Source organism: Pinus tabuliformis, chromosome 2_1 (genome assembly GCF_031772625.1).
Source record: "Pinus tabuliformis cultivar Carrire ecotype Pingquan chromosome 2_1, CPIR1, whole genome shotgun sequence".
Lineage (NCBI taxonomy): Eukaryota > Viridiplantae > Streptophyta > Pinopsida > Pinales > Pinaceae > Pinus > Pinus tabuliformis.
The window spans coordinates 189,813,222-189,826,148 of record NC_142299.1 but is presented as its reverse complement, the minus strand read 5'-3'; positions in this window follow the sequence as shown (position 1 = coordinate 189,826,148).

The window sequence follows — 12,927 nt, the reverse complement described above, 5'->3', positions numbered from 1 at the left end:
ACTAGGGCAAAATTTAGGTGAGGTTTGGGAGACCTATAGGGCATGGATTAGATGGAGGGTGTGATTGCTGGTAAGTTGGCCTACTGTTGGAAGATATCTTCTACATAGAAACTGGCAATCAACCAAGAAAATCAAGCAACCAATGAGATGAGTGCATCATAGGAAAAACAAAGTTTTGCATTAAAATGGCCTAACCTATGATGTGTGAAAGGAAATGTTGTAGGAAAGGGAAGCATGAAAAAGTACTATTGCAAATCAGGAAGTGGATATGATAAATAACATCTAAAGCAAATCAAAATTGGACTATCAACTTACTAAAGAGCTGCAAACAATAGAAGTCCTAGGAATGAGGAAAATTTGTGTTTTTGGGGCAGCAAGAGAGTCTTTGCCTCAAATCATGGTCCCAGAGGGAGGAAGAGAGGCCAAGGCACTGTTTCTAGCCTTTCTGAATCTTCTCTAATCACTGCTTAACCTGCTATAAAAAACACAAATAGAAGCAAACTATGAAATCATCAAAAGCAACCTATTCTTCACCATAAGAGAAATACATCTAACAACAAATTAGTCTACAAACTGAAGTAAAACATAAAAATACAAGTAAAGAGAAGCTTGGCTGCTTGGATTGGTCCCTAACCCAAGAGCTTCAACCATTTGAGGTAAGTCAGTGCTAGGTCAAAAGGGATTCCATCTTCATTATCAAAAAATAGCAAGATTACATAAAATTGTCACAAAATAGTAAGCTTGAAATTTGAGCGGAGTTTACACAAGCAAACAAATCCATCCCTAGTGAGGCCCTAGGCCTCTCTACTTATACATCTGAAGCTACCAACAACTTCTTTAAAATCAGGGAGGCTTAGCTCCCAAAACTCGAGATAACTCTCAATCATCTTCCACTTACTCGACTGCCTTCTAGTGAATGATTCGACTGCTTGTACTCCGAGCTGAATGAAGGGGAATTTGAAGTGAGGAGAAATAAATGAGGCAGATTCCCTCGTAAAAGTCCTCTCCTCTGTCTACTTTGAGTTATTGCTACAGTTTGGCCATTAAATCCTTGACTTTGACCTCGAAATCCATCAATAATCTGCATTAATACATGTTAGACCACATGGCATAATAACTAACTCATTTCACCCTATAAGCATAAATATAATCAGAAAATGATACAATAAGCTAAGAGAATGGTAGATTTGACTAGGTTAGGAGCTGAAATGAGCCCATATAATTACCCATTTATGAGGCTCGTCATCACCCCCCTACTAAAGGTGTTTCTCATCCTTTGAGCAACCTATTCAATCTCTTCGTCTTTTATGGCCTTGGTGGCCTCCCTAGCATTCCAAGCTTTTGATGTATTATGTTCATGTTCTCCATAAAATCCTACATTCCTGTCTATTTCCTTCCACTGCTCCTCCTCTTCTTCTTCCCTTCTACCTTCTACCATGCCTAATATGAGTGGAGGACTCAGTTTGAGGCCAATCCATTTGACCTTTAGCCTTTGCATGGAGCGCTTGTACATTGGCACTCTTTTTAATGCCTCCTTTAGTCTCATGGGGGAATGGCATTCCCTGATCTGCAAACTCTAGGGTAGGGTGTTCCATATTCTCATGCATTCATGTGCACAGTCCTCCCCAAGTAGCCTAAACATATCTTCAAAGTGTGCAATGGCTTGTTCTTGATTGGCCATATCTTTAGGGGAAATCTGAGGGTCATTGGAAAGCAGGCTGTGTGTGCTGATGAGTGCCATAGGATCTGATGGCTCAGCTCTTATCATCAATGTTTCATTCTTCTCTTTTATTAACAATCTTTTCATTTATGCTGCCCACAATTCTTCATGGTTCATCCATGAGGCCATGGCCATTAATTGCAGATCCCCTAGCTTGGCATTGGGGTCCCAAAATGTTAAGGTATAAAAGGTGTCTTTTTAACTCCTATTTATCCTACATTAATTGTCAATCCAAGAATGATTTTTTACTTGAAGAGTGTACTCATTCTAAGACGACAATTTAATCCAAGAGTAACGTTTTCCAATTTGCAATACAGTGCTTCAAATACAAGAGTAAACGGATTCTTGAAATAAAACCTACTTGCAATTAAAAGAAACTCAATGCTCTAAAACTAAATCATTCACTCAGGAAATTAGCAGCGAAGGATGTATTAGCAATAACTCTTTCCTTTGTGAACTGATGTAAATCAAATCAAACATAAACAAGATCCTCAATCTGAGAACTCTGACAGTAATAGCCAACGTTCTTTACAATTGTTGATCTCACACTCCACACTAAAGCAATTGATTAGAAATGTCAAGCAATTAAATCAACAATGCTGCTAATAGAAAATGGAATAAATTCGCTAACTGTAATGATGCTAAAAGGCAAAACCAAACACTTGCAGAAAAGAAATGAACATCAATGTTATTTAGTAGAAATTAACAACAATCTACAATGAACAGCAAAGTCAGTTTACTGGAATGAAGAGCGAATCTCTATAAGTTAAATGAACAGCATAACAATATAGGTTGCAAAGGGTGATAATATTATTATGATGAAAAGGAACAACAACGTTATTCAGTTACAACATATACAATAAAAAAATTCATAAACTTTGGAAACAAGGAACAGTAAAGCAATGCAATTCAAATAAATGGAAATCAAACCAAACCATCAGACGACTATGGTTGAAAGTAATGGTACAAATAGCAAGTGGATCCACCAGGGTTGGGCCCTTAGTTGCTAGTGAAGCACCGCTAGACTACTTCAGTGTAAAAGAATGGAACATCAACCGACTTATGTATTAATCATATGCGAAAATGTTACAGACAATCATACTATGTTTTAATCAACGAGAGTCAATGATCAAAGTGGAAGTACAATAGTGAGTTCTGAATAACAATAATCGATGATTTTTCCCTAATCTTTAAAAGTGTTGTCCCTTTTATAATGGCCAGGTGGATGAAACAAGAAAAAACAGATAGACTATAAAACAACGATCCCTCAGGATCAAGAGATCCTGAGGGATACGCTCCATCTTCTAACTCTAGTCAACCCTTTGTCTTCTTGCACTGATGCTGCAATTTTCCATTCTTATCTTTAACTGTGTGCTCCATCTTGATATGCTTGTTTGGTACGTCTTCCTGGTGAAGGAACAATGGTTACTATGTTTTGTCTTTTCCTTTCAAATGGTAGTTTTCCATTTCTTCTATTTCCTGCATGGAAAAAGACAATAATGAACTAATTTGCAATAATCAATAACTCCCTAGTTTTTGATATAATTATTTGATATATTACCATCTTAGAATATAAAGGAGTTATGATTAAAGAAAAAGATAACAAAATAAATGGCAAATTCATACCTTTTCCATAGCTCAACACACCCCCTTGCTTACAATTTTTCATGGCCTCATGAAAACCATGTAATTTGCATGCAAAGTAGTCAAAGAATATGTTGGAGAGGGATTGTCATGAAGTGTTATGAAACCATGATTTGTAGCTAAGACTTCAAAGATGCACCCTGTCTACCCTTCAGGCAACTCATATATGGCCTTGTACCCTTCTGCAGGATACCAAATAATAGGGCTTTGAAGCCTACAACCAAACCAATACGGGCCTTCTCTCAAAATGAGGTTACTATAGGTAACCAGGCGATCTGCAGCTAACTTGAAGTTTTTGTAGTTGAATGGCTCTTTGTCTTGTATATTCCGATTGGAAGTCTTCCAACTGAATTTAGCTGCTGCCAAGGAGTTGTCTTTAATATAGAGGAAATATTCTACCCCTTGCTAGACAACTTCATTGTGGATGTGTCCCAAGGTCTGGATCACTCCCTCCCTTTTCATTAGGCTTTTATGTTTAGCCAACAGTTGTAATGGGTTTTTTGGTTCACCCCTAACCCAAAGGTCTAGCCCATTTTCTTGTCTCTGAAAAGTGTTATGGGCCTTGAGCCACTTTAACTGGTTAACATCAAATGAAATAAATGCTTGAAACTGTACATCACCCACAAAAGGAATGGGATTCTTCTCCATTTCCTCTTCCAATATAAAATTATGTAAATAAAACTGACATAGTAATCATTTAACTTTTACTCCATGGTGTTTACAGCAGTTTATAGAATCATCAACAGTTTTTAATTCTATATGTTTCCCTACTGTAACAGCCTTAATTTTTAACTGTAAATATCTTTCTAACAGAAATAAAGCATAGCTTTTGGCAGGTGATGATCCGAATCGGATCCATAAACAACTATCAAAGAACCGTGACTAAATAAAGTCGAAAAAATCTCGAATGAAATCCAAAACAGTAATCGAAAACACCCTGAACCAGTGGACATGGCAGTCGGCATGGAACGACGAGGACCTAGGTCAAAGCGCGCTGACCGAGGCCCATGGAGACTGCGTAGGAGGTTGCTGTAGCGCCTGGGAGCCCCAGAACGGGAAAAGGAGTTGATTTTCGATGCGCGATTAGCACTAATCACGCATCGCTGGGTGAATAGTGCTAAAATGGTAGAGCCTTAAGCACTCGGTCACGTTGGGAGCCAGAGGACCATGCGTGGAGAAATGTAAAGCACCATTGTACGAAGGTTGGACCGACAACCTAGAAACTGGCGTTTTGATAGGGGCACCCTTGAATGGTAAGAGGTTTTGGAAAAAGCGAAGTGATCACACTCAGTGATCGACACGTGGCAGTGGAGGTGAGAGAAAAACCACCATGATCGCATGTTATTGGTCGAGCAGGTCAATCGCGCTCGACGTGCGTATGACGTTGGATCTGGAGGAGCCCAAATTAGACGGCTGAGATCATGCCCGAAAGACAGAAGTGGAATCGACAGGGAATTAAGCCACGATTTAATGGGATTTGGAATCTATTGACCGCCATGATGGAGAAAGAACGTACCCACAATATAACCAGAGAAACGAATCGATGGACAGGCTGGCACTATTCTGATGTTGACACGTGGCTACTTCCCGAGTGTTCATGCTGACATCGAATACGGAACTCCAAGCACGCAAGAGGTAGGAAAATCGATGCAGGCAGGAGAGGAACTAAACAGGCATGGAGACGGAATGGCTAAAGCTGTGAACAGAGACAGTTGAACAAAGATTCGGAGAGAGAGAGAGAGAGCAAAGAGTCCAAGCGACCAAGAGAGACAGTGAACAATGAACCCTGAGAGGAGGACTAAGAACATACAGTAGTAAAACCAAGCAAAGGAGACAGAGGGCCGAGCTAACCACAAGCAACATCGAGCACCAGAGAGCTTGAAGAATCAAGCCTTCCCATAGAGAAATCTGTCTGGATTGAGCATCATAGTTGGCTCTTTCCACTGTAGACTGAGGGTCACAAAGCTGGTAGGAAGAACAAGAGTCTGTGTACTCCGAGTGGCTTGGGGAATTCAAGAAACACCCCGCCAAGCAACATATACTTTAGGAGAACTCATATTGAGTCCCTGTATTGTAATTTCTCTGCTGAAAGACACAATAAAACAAGGCCACCACTGAAGCTGGACCCGAGATGTAGCCCTGGAGAATAGGTTGAACTCCTTATTAAAAACTGTTGGTGTCTTTGTGTTGCTTACTGTATTTCTCTGTTGTCTTTCCACTTATTTTCTATGTATTGGCAATCTGATTGATCCGTTGTTTCAATAACATAGAACACACACCATCACATGAGTCTGTAATACCTTTCTGTTTAATAAATCTTTCACTGAGGTCACTCATAGGGTGATTTTCAGATCAAGTGGTATCAGAGCTTTAGGTTGTAAGGTTAGACAAGCTTGTGTGGTTTAGCTGTGAATGCTCACTAGATCAAAGCTCAAATTAGGAGAAGGAGAGTTGGTGGAAACTAATCCTAAAATTGGGAGAGTCTATTCTCGAAAGGCAATGTCAGAAGAAGGTTTCGTCAATTCCTAGAAAGTTTCCTAGCTATAAAGTCTATGGTAGAAGAAATGTATAGGGACTTTAGGAAGCATAAGGGTGAAGATTCATCAGGCTCTAAGCAAGATAAAGAAGAAGATGAATCTCATTCCCATGACCACTTAAAAGGAAAGGGAAAATAAGAAAGCTTCCCTACACCTCCTGGTAGCCCTGTGCATAATAAGAAAGCATCTTTGATTAAGTTAGATGTTAAATTTGATTTGCCTATATATGATGGAGAGCTAAATGCTGAAAAGTTGGACAATTGGATTAGACAAATTGATGTGTATTGCAGAGTAAAAAATATAGACTCAGACAAGAGTAAGATTCAGCTGGCAAGCCTATGCCTAGGGGGCACTGCCACGGTTTGGTGGGAAGGCAGAACCGAAGCTGATATGAGGAAGCATGGTAAGACCATCTCTGTCTAGAGTGAATTTGTTACTGCAATCAAAAAGCAGTTCTATCCAATGGCCTACATGCAACAAGCCATGATGAGTTAGCAAACTCTTCGGCAGTTAAAAGGGAAACGTGTACAAGGGTATACTCAAGAGTTCAGAAAGAGAGCATTGATGTTGGGAATTTAATTAGACTCACTAGAAACTCTTTTGAAGTACATTGGTGGTCTACACAGCTACATGAGGCATACCATCCTCATGTTTAATCCCACTAGTATAGATGAGGTATCTGTACAAGCTACTCATCTAGAAGCTAGAGGAAAGAATGGAAGTCCAAAAGTTGGGGGACCATCCCAACCCATTGTAAGCAAGAGCAAGGAGAAAAGAAAGCAGAAGTGGAAAGCAAGGAAGGCTAACACTGCATAGAAAGGAAAAGCCTCATGCACTCACTATAAAAAGGACAGGCATGATGATGATCATTGTTAGATTCTGCATCTAGAACTAAGACCTAAGAAGTCCGAGGGCAAGAAGAAGAAGACTGTTGCAGCCATTTAGAAATATTTGGGGTTAGACTTGGGAGATGAAACAATCACTATGGCCACAGGTATAAAAGGTAATAATTCTGAAGCATCTACTAGTAATTCTGCTCAATCTGTTATTGAGGAAGAACGTGAGAGAAAAAGGCATGAGCTTTTCCATATTCTAGTTGTTTCCAAAAATCAAAATATTGATACTTTGTTTGATAGTGGTTCACAAGTAAATCTGATTTCTGAAGCAACTGTAAAGAAATTGGGATTAGCAACTACACCTCATAAGAAGCCATACCCATTAGGATGCTTGAATGATAAAGCACAACTACAATTGACTAGACAGTGCAAACTCAAGTTTTCTTTTGGGTCAACATTTGTAGATGAGGTTGAGTTAGATATAATTCCTTTGGATATATGTGGAATTGTTTTAGGAAGACCTTACTTGTATGATAGAAAGGTTATTTTCTATAGAGCCGAGAACAAGTATCTACTTGTTAAAGATGGAATCAAATACTTTGTAAGAGCTCATAAGCTCAAGAATAATTATACTCTCATAAACTCAGTACAGATGAAAAGAATGATAAATTCATGCAAACAATTCTTACTAATGGCTGTAAAGGAAAAGAAAACTGATAAAACCAATGTATTTGAGGGTTGTAATTCTGATCAGCAAGCTGATATAGAAAAGATTATTTTAGAGTATGATGTCTTGTTTCAAGAACCTCAAGGTCTGTCACCCAAAAAGGAAATAGTACATGATATTATTTTGCAGCAAGATGTTCCTTTGCCTAACATTGGGATGTACAGGTTATCTGCTTTAGAGAATGTTGAAATCAAGAAGCAAGTGCAGGAGTTTCTCGAGAAAGGGTTCATCAGGCCTAGCACATCACCATGTGGGTCACCAATCGTTTTGGTGAGAAAGAAAGATGGCTCATGGAGAATGTGCATTGATTACCAATAAGATAACAATAGAAAATCGTTATCCCCTTCCTTGCATAGATGATCTTTTAGATCAATTGAAGGAAGTTGTTTATTTCACCAAGTTGGATTTGCACAGTGGATACCATCAGGTCAGAGTTGCAGAGCAAGATGCATGGAAGACTACCTTCAAAACAAAGAAGGGATTGTATGAATGGTCGGTTATGCCTTTTGGCTTGACCAATGCCCCTGCTACTTTCATGAGATTAATGAATGATGTACTCAGACCTTTTCTTGATGATTTTGTTATTGTGTATCTGGATGACATTCTGATTTTTAGTAAAACATGGGAAGAACATTTAACGCATGTTAAGCAGACATTAGATGTTCTGAAAAGAGAAAAACTTTATGTTAAACTCTCCAAATGTGAATTTGGAAAAACCTCTCTAAATTATTTGGGTCACATAGTACGGGGAGGTGAATTGAAAATAGATCCCTCTAAAGTGGCAGTCATTGTAAACTTGCCTAAACGCAAGTCTGCTACAGAAGTGAGAAGCTTCTTAGGAGCATTACATTATTGGAGGAAGTTCATTTCAAATTTTTCCTCAATTGTAGCTCCCTTACATGCTTTGATAGGATTGAACAGGGTCTTTTAGTGGGGAGGAAAACAGCAGAAAGCCTTCGACACCTTGAAGGAAAAAATTAGTACAACACCCATACTAGCACTGCCAGATCTACAAAGACCATTTGAGATCCAAACTGATGCCAGTGATTATGCCATGGGAGCAGTGTTGACATAGCATGGTAAACCCATATGTTATCATTCTAAGACTTTTAATCCTGCAGTAGTTAACTATCCTACCTATGATAAGGAATTGTATGCATTAGTTCATAGTGTGAAAAAGTGGAAACATTACTTAATGGGCAAAGAAACAGTAATACATATTGATCATCAGCCACATCAATACCTACACTCCCAAACTAAGTTGCAACAATCAAGACATTACAAATGGATGGGTTTTCTACAACAATTTCATTTATTCATCAGATATAAAAAGGGCATACATAACAAGGTTGTAGACCTGTTATCTAGACCCATTATAAATACATCTACCATACTTAAGCATAATCCTGTGCTGCATGAAAGATAGATAGAATAGTATGCTCAGGATATGGACTTTAAAGATCTATATGCAACTTTGAGTCAAGGAAAAAGAGTAGAAGAATTGGACTATCATGTGAAGGACCGACTCTTATATCATTGTGGGAAACTCTGCATTCCACAAACTGAGAGAGCAAAGATAATTAGGGAAGCACACACTTCTTTGATATCAGGTCACTTTGGGGTAAGTAAAACAGTTGCACAGCTGCAAAGGTTTTGCTATTTGCCAAGAATGAGTGAGACAGTTTCTAGATATGTAAAGGGATGTGCTATTTGCGCTAAAAGCAAGCCGAGCAATGGAAAACTAGGCTTGTACATTCCATTCCCAATTCCTTCTCACCCTTGGGAAAGAATTTCCATGGATTTTGTTGGAGGACTACCTAAATCTAGGAAAGGTCATGATTATCTATATGTTGTTGTGGATAGGTTCAACAAAATGTGTATTTTGATACCCTGTAGTAAACAGATTATAGCTGAACAAACTGCAAAATTGTTCTTTGAACATGTATGGGTTCATTTTGGGTTACCCACTTCTATTATATATGATCGAGACACCCAATTTGTGGGAAAGTTTTGGTCCAATCTGTGGGAACTAAAGGACACCAAATTAAAGAAAAGAACAACTTTTCATCCAAAAGCAGATGGCCAGACAGAAGTAGTTAACAGGACAGTGATCCAGTTACTGAGAGGATATTGCATCAAACACCCTAAGCTTTGGGATGAACACTTGTGTTATGTGCAGCATGCTTACAATAGAGCCAAACAGTCTTCTACCCAAAGATCTCCTTTCTAGACCTGATTTTGTTTCATACCAAGGTCTCCCTTGGATTTTGTCTTTGGTAAAGATACCATGGTTGATGGACATAGTGATGTGGACAGGGCAACTAGGTTGTTTGAATAGATCCAAGAGATCCACTAGACAGTATAGGAACAACTGGAAAAGAGCCAGACCAAGTAAAAGGCTAGGGATGATAAGCATTGGATGGATCATAGTTTTCAAGTTGGAGACCAAATCTGGCTGTACATCAGGAAGGACAGGATGCAAGGTGAAGGCAAGAAGCTAAAACCTATCACGTATGGATCCTTCAAGATACTTGAGAAGATTGGTGAAAATTCTTTTTGCCTTGATCTGCCAACTTACATGCACATCTACTCAGTCGTGAACGCAGATTGCTTGAGATTGTTTGAACCTTCAATGATTGAGGACCCTAAAGAGTAGAGTCAATTGCCTTCTATTGATGACCTGCTACCTGAACATCTTAATGAGTTGCAGGAAGACACAGTGTTGGATAGGAAGGTAAGGACGACGTGTAGTGGACAGGTGGAATACCTCAGGATTGGGCTTAAAGGTTCGAAGTCGCGCAGTGCGAAGTGGATTGAGATTGGACAAGTGAGACAGCAGTTTCCTCACTTAGTGGATGCTTTAAAAAAAACCAACTTTTGGTGGTCCAAAAGCTTTTCAGCATGGAGGCCATGATCTGAATCGGATCCATAAACGACTGTCAAAGGATCGTGACTAAATCAAGTCAAACAAATCTCGAATGAAATCCAAAACAGCAATTGAAAACACCTTGAACCAGTGTCCATGGCAGCCGGTGTGGAACAACGAGGACCTCGGTCAAAGCGCGTTGACCAAGGCCCATGGACACTGCGCAGGAGGTTGACGTAGCCCCTGGGAGCCCAGGAACGGGAAAATGAGCTGATTTTTGATGCACGATTAGCGCTGCTAGGCGAACAGGGCTGAAATGGTAGAGCCTTAAGAAATTGGTCACGTTGGGAGCTAGAGGACCGTGGGTGGAGAAACGTAAAGCGCTATCGTATGAAGGTGGGACCCACAAGCTAGAAACTAGTGGTTTGATTGGGGCGCCCTTGAATGGTAAGAGGTTTTGGAAAAAGCAGAGTGATCACACTCAGCGATCGACGCATGGCAGCGGAGGTGAGAGGAAAACCTCCATGATCGTGCGTTATCAGTCAAGCAGGTCAACCATGCTCGACGTGCGCATGACATTGGATCTCGAGGAGCCCAGATTGGACAACTAAGATTGTGCCTGATAGACATAAGCAAAATTGACAAGGAATTAAGCCACGATTTAAGGGGATTTGGAAGTCGTTGATCGCCATGGTGGAGAAAGAATGTACCCATGATATAACTGAAGAAACGAATCGACGAACAGACTGGCATTGTTCCGATGGAGACACATGGCTACTTCCCATGCGTTCATGCTAACACCGAATAAGGAACTCCAAGCACGCAGGAGGTAGGTGAATCAATGCAGCTGGGAGAGGAACCGAACAGGCATGGAGTCCGAATGGCTAATGGAGATTCAGAGAGAGAGAGAGAGAGAAGAGTCCAAGCGACCAAGTGAGACAGTGAATAGTGAACCCTGAGAGGAGGACTGAGCACAGAGAGCAGTAAAGCCAACCAAAGGAGACAGATGGCCAAGCTGACCGCACGCAACATCGAGCACTAGAGAGCTTGAAGAATCAAGCCTTCCCATAGAGGAATCTGTTCGAATTGAGAATCATAGTTGACTCTTTCCACTATAGACCAAGGGTCATAGAGCTGGTAGGAAGAACAAGTGTCTGTGTATTCCGAGTGGCTTGGGGAGTCCAAGAACCACCTTGCCAAGTAACATCTGCTTCAGGAGAACTCATATTGAGTCCTTGCATTATAATTTCTTTGCTGAAAGACACAATAAAACAAGGCCACCACTGAAGCTGGACCGGAGACGTAGCCCTAGAAAATAGGGTGAACTCCTTATTAAAAATTGTTTGTGTCTTTGTGTTGCTTATTGTATTTCTCTGTTGTCTTTCCACTTATTTTCTGTGTATTGGAAATCTGATCAATCCGTTGTTTCAATAACAAAGAACACACACCATCACGTGAGTCTGTAATATTTTTTTGTTTAATAAATCTTTCACTGAGGTCACGCATAGGGTGATTTTCAGATCAGGTGACCTACATGCTAGAACATCTGTATATAAATAATAGAGAGTATCCATTTGACTTCTGACTATTTTTAGTCTGTTCTTTACCTCTTTAACTTTTTCTTCTACCCTTCGATATTTATCGAAGGCTTCATTCTCTGATGCATTGATGTTCCTTAATTGTTGCTATAATTCTTGGTATTTCTTCTAAGGAACAACCTCTTCCTCAAGCTTCTCTATAGTCTGCTGAGCTTGTGCCAGATCCTCTTGGAGTTTTGTTATACCAGGGTTGTTGTTCATCAAAACATCTTTGGGTTAAAGATCTATCTTGGTACTCTTATTACAATTCCGAATGCCCATAGTCTGTGTCTCTTTATCATGGAATGTTTGGGTGGCCATATTCCTGGAGGATAGTGCCTCTGTTTGGAAATATTTATCACAGACATGTGCATTTTCTATTTGGGCATCTGCGTCTATAACAACTACATGATGTTCCTTACCGTATTGAATGGGTATGTGCTTGGTTTGAGTCTTTGTGGCCCTTCTATCATGGGATTCGGTCTTGATGGCTGCCTCCACTATTTTCGGGGTTCTTCTTAAGATTTCCCCCTTTTCAGTGCCCTTATCTTTCGACTAAGTTGTTTTACTAAATTTTGCATCTTTTGTTGTTCCTTTCGCAGCCTTTTAATTTCACTTTTCTTCTTCTTCTCACGAGGAACAACTATTTTTCTAATTGTTTCTATTCTTTCTAGGCTCGGCTGCTCAGTTGGATTTTTCTCTTCAAGGGATGTGCCTTTGCCCTGGTTGGTTTCCATATCCTCTGTTCGGAGCATCTCTTTAGTGTTTGCATATCTGGACTAGGTTCCTTTGGAGAGGTAACCCTCGTTTGGTTTGCCACTTCCTGAGTGGCTTTTGTTCCTACTTCCTCATTATTTATTTCCTTTGATGTATTCTTGCTGTGGGTAGAGCGTTCCTGTGATTTCCCTGCCTCAGTATTGAGGTTGAGTGGACCCTAGGGCTGAATATACTCACTCATATTGGCCAAAATCTGGGCCAATTCGTCCTCCTGTAATGGGTTTTGTGGTGGACTTGCGCTGG